This window comes from Anser brachyrhynchus (genome assembly GCF_964034855.1).
Source record: "Anser brachyrhynchus genome assembly, chromosome: 2".
NCBI lineage: Eukaryota > Metazoa > Chordata > Aves > Anseriformes > Anatidae > Anser > Anser brachyrhynchus.
The window spans coordinates 118101370-118109133 of record NC_137695.1 but is presented as its reverse complement, the minus strand read 5'-3'; the positions used below and the strand labels follow the sequence as shown (position 1 = coordinate 118109133).

Here is a 7764-nt window from a genome sequence, read left to right as displayed (position 1 = left end):
TTAATAGGTGGCTCAGAGGCTGGTGCCAGCACAGAAATTTTGGGTTTTTTCACCATGGGGAGCTTTACTCGGCACCCGGCCTGGTGGCCCCAGACGGGTCCCTATCTCCAAGGGGAAAACGGATCCTAGGCCAGGAGCTGGCGGGGCTCATAGAGAGTGCTTTAAACTAGGTAAGAAGGGGGATGGGGCTCAAACAAGGCTTGTTGGAGCTGTGCCGGGGGAAACAATGGCTAGGCCGGGGAAGAAGGTGATGGCCCAGCTGAAGTGCATCTACACTAATGCACACAGCATGGGTAACAAACAGGAGGAGCTGGAAGACATCGTGCAGCAGGCAGGCTACGACTTGGTTGCCATCACGGAGACGTGGTGGGACCGCTCCCACGACTGGAGTGCTGCAATGCCTGGCTATCGGCTCTTCAGGAGGGACAGGCAGCACAGAGGGGGTGGTGGCGTGGCTCTCTACATTAGAGAATCTTTTGATGTTGTGGAACTCCAGGCTGGGAATGATAAGGTTGAATCCCTGTGGGTTAGGATCCGCGGGAAGGCTGGCAAGGCTAGCTTCCTGGTCGGGGTCTGTTATAGACCGCCGAACCAGGATGAGGAGACGGATGAGGAGTTTTATAGGCAACTGACAGAAGTTGCAAAATCGTCAGCGCTTGTCCTCGTGGGGGACTTCAACTTCCCGGACATATCCTGGAAACACAACACGGCACAGAGAAAGCAGTCTAAGAGGTTTCTGGAGAGCGTGGGAGATAGCTTCCTGACGCAGCTGGTCAGTGAACCTACCAGGGGTGGTGCCCCGCTAGACCTTCTCTTCACAAACAGAGAAGAACTGGTGGGAGATGTGGTGGTCGGAAACTGTCTTGGGCAGAGTGACCATGAAATGGTAGAGTTCTCTATTCTTGGCGAGGCCAGGAAGAGGACCAGTAAAACTGCTGTATTGGACTTCCGGAGGGCTGACTTTGAGCTGCTCAGGACGCTGGTTGGCCGAGTCCCTTGGGAGGCGGTTCTGAAGGGCAGAGGAGTCCAGGAAGGCTGGGCGCTCCTCAAGAAGGAAATCGTGATGGCACAGGAGCGGTCCGTCCCCACGTGTCCGAAGACGAGCCGGCGTGGAAGAAGACCGGCCTGGCTCAACAGAGAGTTGCGGCTTGTGCTTAGCAGAAAAAAGAGGGTTTATAATCTTTGGAAAAAAGGGCGGGCCACTGAGGAGGACTACAAGGATGTAGCGAGGCTGTGCAGGGAGAAAATTAGAAAGGCCAAAGCTCATCTGGAGCTCAACCTGGCTACTGCCGTTAAAGACAACAAAAAATCCTTTTACAAATATATCAACGCGAAACGGAGGACTAAGGAGAATCTCCATCCTTTACTGGATGCGAGGGGAAACCTAGTTACTAAGGATGAGGAAAAGGCTGAGGTGCTTAATGCCGCCTTTGCCTCAGTCTTTAGCGGCAATACCGGTTCTTCTCTGGATACCCAGTGCCTTGAGCTGGTGGAAGGGGATGGGGAGCAGGACGTGGCCTTCGCTATCCATGAGGAAATGGTTGGTGACCTGCTACGGAGCTTGGATGTGCGCAAGTCGATGGGGCCGGATAGGATGCACCTGAGGGTACTGAAAGAACTGGCGGAGGAGCTGGCCAAGCCGCTTTCCATCATTTATCGGCAGTCCTGGCTATCGGGGGAGGTCCCAGTTGACTGGCGGCTAGCCAATGTGACGCCCATCTATAAGAAGGGCCGCAGGGCAGACCCGGGGAACTATAGGCCTGTCAGTTTGACCTCAGTGCCAGGAAAGCTCATGGAGCAGATTATCTTGAGGGTCATCACGCGGCACTTGCAGGGCAAGCAGGCGATCAGGCCCAGTCAGCATGGGTTTATGAAAGGCAGGTCCTGCTTGACGAACCTGATCTCCTTCTATGACAAAGTGACGCGCTTGGTGGATGAGGGAAAGGCTGTGGATGTGGTTTACCTTGACCTCAGTAAGGCTTTTGACACAGTTCCCCACAACATTCTCCTCAAGAAACTGGCTGCTCGGGGCTTGGACTGGCGTACGCTTCGCTGGGTTAGACACTGGCTGGATAGCCAGGCCCAGAGAGTTGTGGTGAATGGAGTCAAATCCAGTTGGAGGCCGGTCACTAGTGGCGTCCCCCAGGGCTCGGTACTGGGGCCGGTCCTCTTTAATATCTTTATCGATGATCTGGATGAGGGCGTCCAGTGCACCCTCAGTAAGTTTGCAGATGACACCAAGCTAAGTGCGTGTGTCGATCTGCTCGAGGGCAGGAAGGCTCTGCAGGAGGATCTGGATAGGCTGGAGCGATGGGCTGAGGTCAACTGTATGAAGTTCAACAAGGCCAAGTGCCGGGTCCTGCAGCATCCTGGCCTGCATAAGAAGCAGTGTGGCCAGCAGGTCTAGGGAAGTGATTGTGCCCCTGTACTCGGCTCTGGTGAGGCCGCACCTCGAGTACTGTGTTCAGTTTTGGGCCCCTCGCTACAGGAAGGACATGGACGTGCTCGAGCGAGTCCAGAGAAGGGCGACCAAGCTGGTGAGGGGTCTGGAGAACAAGTCTTACGAGGAGCGGCTGAGGGAGCTGGGCTTGTTCAGCTTGGAGGAGAGGAGGCTCAGGGGAGACCTTATCGCTCTCTACAGTTACCTTAAAGGAGGCTGTAGAGAGGTGGGGGTTGGTCTGTTCTCCTACGTGCCTGGTGACAGGACGAGGGGGAATGGGCGAAAGTTGCGATAGGGGTGTTTTAGGTTGGATGTTAGGAAGTACTTCTTTACCGAAAGGGTTATTAAGCATTGGAACGGGCTGCCCAGGGAGGTGGTGGAGTCACCATCCCTGGAGGTGTTTAAAAGACGTTTAGATGTAGAGCTTAGCGATATGGTTTAGTGGAGTACTTAGTGTTAGGTCGGAGGTTGGACTCGATGATCTTGAGGTCTCTTCCAACCTAGAAATCTGTGATACTGTGAAGAAAAAAAATGCCTTTGCCTTATGCAGAATCATTTTCTTTGGTATGACAGCATGCAAAGGTCACTGTGACAGAAAGCTTTAGAAAACAATATTGAGGCACGTAGTATAAAACAATAGGTAAAATTCCTGCTCTTCTTCATACTATTCCTGAAACAATCCTTTGGTTTTAATTTTATATCCCAGAAAACTTAAAATTGATATTTATAATTAAATAGCATTCGCATTTAGAGCAGCCTGCACAGTAAAGGAAGTTTTGGCTCAGAAAGTCAGGGCCCAAACTGCAACAGAAACAGATATCAGTTTCTTCTCATTTACACAAGGAATATTAGATAAACAACTTAGAAAGGGGGATTTTTCATACTTGGCGTGTTGTCAGATACTTTAAAATTTTTCCCATAGAGCTCGTCAAAAGGCTTAGGCCCACAGAATCTTCGAAAGCCATGTGTAACTGCAGATATGCCAGGTTAGTCAGAATAGTCACATCTTAAAAAAAAATAAAAATAAAAAAAATCAATACTGTTTTCATTTATTTAAAATATATCTGTAGAACATTTTTGGGTCCAAATCAAATTTGTCAGTGACAAGGCTGGCACTATTACTCACAGATTAATATAATTCATAGACTTACAGAATATCCTGAGTTGTAAAGGACTCACAAGGATCATCAAATCCAACTCCTGGCTCCACACAGGACCACACAAAAATCAGACCATTTGTCTGGGAATGTTGTCCAAACACTTCTTGAACTCCAGCAGGCTCAGTACCATGACCAGTGCCTAGGGAGCCTGTCCCAGTGCCTGAACACCCTTTTAGTGAAGAACCTTTTCCTGACACCCAGCCTGACCTCCCCTGTCCCAGCTCCATGCCGTTCCCTCGGGTCCTGTTGCTGTCCCCAGAGAGCAGAGCTCAGCACCTGCCCCTCCGCTCCCCTCGTGAGGGAGCTGCAGGCCGCCATGAGGCCTCCCCTCAGCCTGCTCTGCTCGGGGCTGAACAAACCAAGGGACCTCAGCCACTACTCATACATCTTTCCCTTTAGATCCTTCAGCATCTTTGTAGCCCTCCTTTGGACAGTCTAATAGTTCTATACCCTTATTGGATCATCCAACTTTATTTGAGGCACCCAAAACTGGGGAATATCAATGTACACTAAAATACATGTGAATATGTACACACACTTATAACTGTATATATGACATATGCATATTATCTATATCATTATTGTATGTATATATAGTACAAAATATATGTGTACTATAGTATGTAATAATGATTGCATACATATAAACATGGCATATATTATGCAGGATCTAGTGGGTATTCCTATCACATTTACATACAGCAAATATGTACTCAATTTTACTTCCATACAGGATACAAACCATATTCAGCAAATAAATTCCCAGTTTACAGCAAAATTTAGTTTTATTATTCCAAAACAGACCGACTTTGCAGTATATGCTAATTAACATTAATCAATTTGTACATCTAAGAATAACAATAGACTTGAACCAGCATGGGATAGCTGGGCCTACCAAAATATCTGGCTTTCAGGTTCCTCTTCACATTCCCGGCTTCTTGGAATTCTTTCTCCTTCTTCATTTCCACATGGTGATATGGAAACAAGATTCACATGTTAGGCTGCTTTATTTGTCCCTGATCTACTTCTACAAGCAGAAGATTTTCTGTTCTGTCACCTTTACAACAACTCCACTAAAACTTTTGTATGGGTCTGTGGTTTTGTTAACTTTTCAGGAATATCTGTGTGGTATCAATTAGTCCCTGTGAGTTTTTAAGGAGTGAGAGAATAAATATTACACTTGTCCTGAAGAATATTAAAAACAAACATACAAAACACAGCCACTACTTCCCTTTGCAAATATGTTTTAAGTGGTTTAGAAGTCATTTCTGCATTAAGGTTCGACAACAAATAGGTTTCAGACTAGGCTAGAAGGGGACCACATTTTCTGCCCATTCCCTCAGGTATTCAGTATTTTAGGTAATGACTTTGAACTCTATTAAAAAAAAAAAAAAGGCATAAAAGCATCAAATTGGATTGGTAGCCCTAAAAAAAAAATCAATTATAAATATTTATTTTATAATTAATTCATATGAACAGCAACAAGTTCTGTCCTCAGGCCATACCAGAATCCTCTGCTTTAAAAAGTTCTCTTCCTAGCATACTTTGTCATAGTTCAGTTGTTTATAGAGCTAATCACACTAGAAACACACAATACAGACTCTTTCTTTTTGGAAAATAAACTCATTATGTGAAGATTTACTTATAAACATTAAAAAGACGTGATTTTAAAAGAAAGAAAGGTAATTCATTATCAAGTTCACCCTTCCTATAATATTGATTGTAGCAACAGTATCTAGATTAGCCACATGCTAAGAACAAACACATGCATGTACCACCCTCAAAAAGAGAATAAAGACCTTATAGCTAAACCCCCAATAAAATAAATAAATAAATAAATAAATAAAAGTCAGTAGATTAAATTGTTCCCATGTTGTGTTAATGAGACTCACCTGTTAAGCCATTCAAACTGATTAATACCTACTGGCATTTGAGTAAAACACATCTCTAATGCTTACCACAGCTAACTTTAATTTCTTAAAATTACCTTAAGGTAGTGGTGTTGCAATCTTAGGAGAATTGGAATCATCCTAAAATGTGATGCATGCGGCCTGTTAAATATATCTTTCATCAATGGGAGAAGGGAGAAATCCTTCTTTACTTTCTTCTACAAATCTTCACTGTATTTCATTGCTGTGAAGAGTTTGAAAATACACTGCTTAATGCATTTGTCATGTTATAACAGATGCATCTAACACTTTTTTTCTCCTGTTATTTAACATACACAATGCTTAATGCACATACCCCTCAACTCTCTAAATCAGATACTTTTCTTCAACAGTTTTAGAAAAGCTGGTTTGAAACTCATCTAAAGGGGAAAGATAAGGGTAAATTTCAAGAAGAAGGGATTACAGATAGGTGAAAGGTATAGAAAGACTGAGCGCATTCCCTGCAGAATATGGAGTTTCTTTTACCCCTCAGCTGATGTATTATCCCAGATGACCCAGGTGAAAGCACTTAATAGTATCATGAGGGTGGATGGGTAAGTGGGGTAAGGATTGGTAGGTTAGTGGTAAATCCTGTTATCTGCTTAGCAGAGCATAGCAATGATGCTACTTTGTCTAGTGAAGTATTCTGATTACAAACATATGTGCTTTTAAGATGTGTATGTGCCAGGGCAAGCATGTATGCAGTTTGATACTTTGGGCATGCACTTTCAGTTGACTTTTATGATATACTATAATTGCGTCAATGTGACTTCTGTTGAGGCATGACCAGGTAGGATGTTCATTTTGTACTCTACAGAAAAAAAGCTCATTTCTTTCAGATGTTTTTTTCCATGGATATACCTGTACAAACATGAGAAAATTCAAAAGCTCCTTTGTATTGGAGATAGTCCAAATTTACAGTATCATAAATCCTGAGTTTCTGCAAACATTTGCTTAAAGGATGTCCAAAGGGATTCAACATCTATACAGCCTCACATAGCTACTTTTTATAGAAATTTAATTTAACTAATTTGTATGTAGTGATACGTTTGTTATGATGTACCCAGCCTTCTGTCTTTTTCCTGATAACGGGTCAGAGAGGTCTGTGAAGGACCGCTGACAAACAGTGATGTCTCTTTTGGTCTATAAGCAGAATCTTTATTTAATATATTATGGTATTAAAATAATAAAATAAAGTAGCTACTATATATCCATTAGACTTCACAAAATTTCCAGGTGCCGTGCACTTCATAGTATTTAAGTCTATTAAATTCATGGCAAGTACAATTGATATATACTGAAGGGTAAAAAGTTTCTATGGGCTCTTCATTCAGTTTTGATTATTTCTTGTCTAATACTTAGACAGTAACCTCTTTGTGGCTGAATTATGTTTTTATGTTTATACAGCAGTTAACAGAAGTCAACTTTCGTTCATTAGTCATTTTCAAAGGATAAATGATTAGGCAGCAATATGTAAATGATGCTCTTTCCCTTGCTTATGCAGGTGATCTGTTTTTTTACTATGTATTCATTAATATTCTGGGGGGAAAAATAAACAAAACAATCAAAAACAAAATAATTCAGCTCCACCATTGTTTAGTCATAGCAACACAGATTTAAGCAAACGTATACCAGATATGCATAAATATTTCACTTTTAGCCATCTATGGAGTATTTGGTTATTGTCCTCCATAAATAATACCCAGATAAACTTCATCTGTAGATGAAAGAAGATCCAGAGTCTTAAACTGACAGTAATAAAAGAGGGCATGAAGATTAAAGAAAGACTACTACTGCTTATTTTACAGAGGCCAACACCTGATTAAGGTAAAAAGAAGGCAGAAAACAAGGCAGAGGGCAATTACTGAAGGTTGGGGACATAAGCAAGCTTTATCTTGAAGGTGGACAAATCCTGTTCTTGTGACAAAACTATCTTAAATGGAATTCCATCATGAGAACATTTTAAGTTTTCCTGTCGTATTATTTTGCATGAGTTCTCCCTAGACTCTTCAAAATGATGATGAATTAGTGTCACATCAGAGATGGCTCTCATCAGTTTATTATAGTTTTTATTCCATTAGCAAAAGCTGCAATGCATCATGAATGGTGACTTTCTTACTAAAACTTTGTTAGATTTTGCATTTATTGCAAACAACTGTAAAGACGGAAAAGAAAATATTAGTTCTCATTTAGACAATTTTCATTTCAGTTCCCAGGTTTGAGAAAATTTTAGACT

At 42.7% G+C, this 7764-nt stretch overlaps 1 long non-coding RNA gene across 2 annotated transcripts; it reads right to left on the bottom strand.

The window, feature by feature from the left end:
• Positions 1 to 2418: 2418 nt before the first annotated feature.
• On the bottom strand, positions 2419 to 7218 carry LOC308189059. 2 transcript variants are annotated; one of them, XR_013945989.1, is made up of 4 exons: positions 5845 to 7218; positions 5588 to 5733; positions 4496 to 4556; positions 2419 to 3446 (listed from the first exon to the last, which is right to left on the bottom strand). It is a non-coding gene; the product is annotated as an uncharacterized lncRNA (long non-coding RNA). The 2 variants fall into 2 exon arrangements; XR_013945990.1 differs by lacking the exon at positions 2419 to 3446 and having other exon boundaries at positions 3457 to 4556.
• Positions 7219 to 7764: the final 546 nt, after the last annotated feature.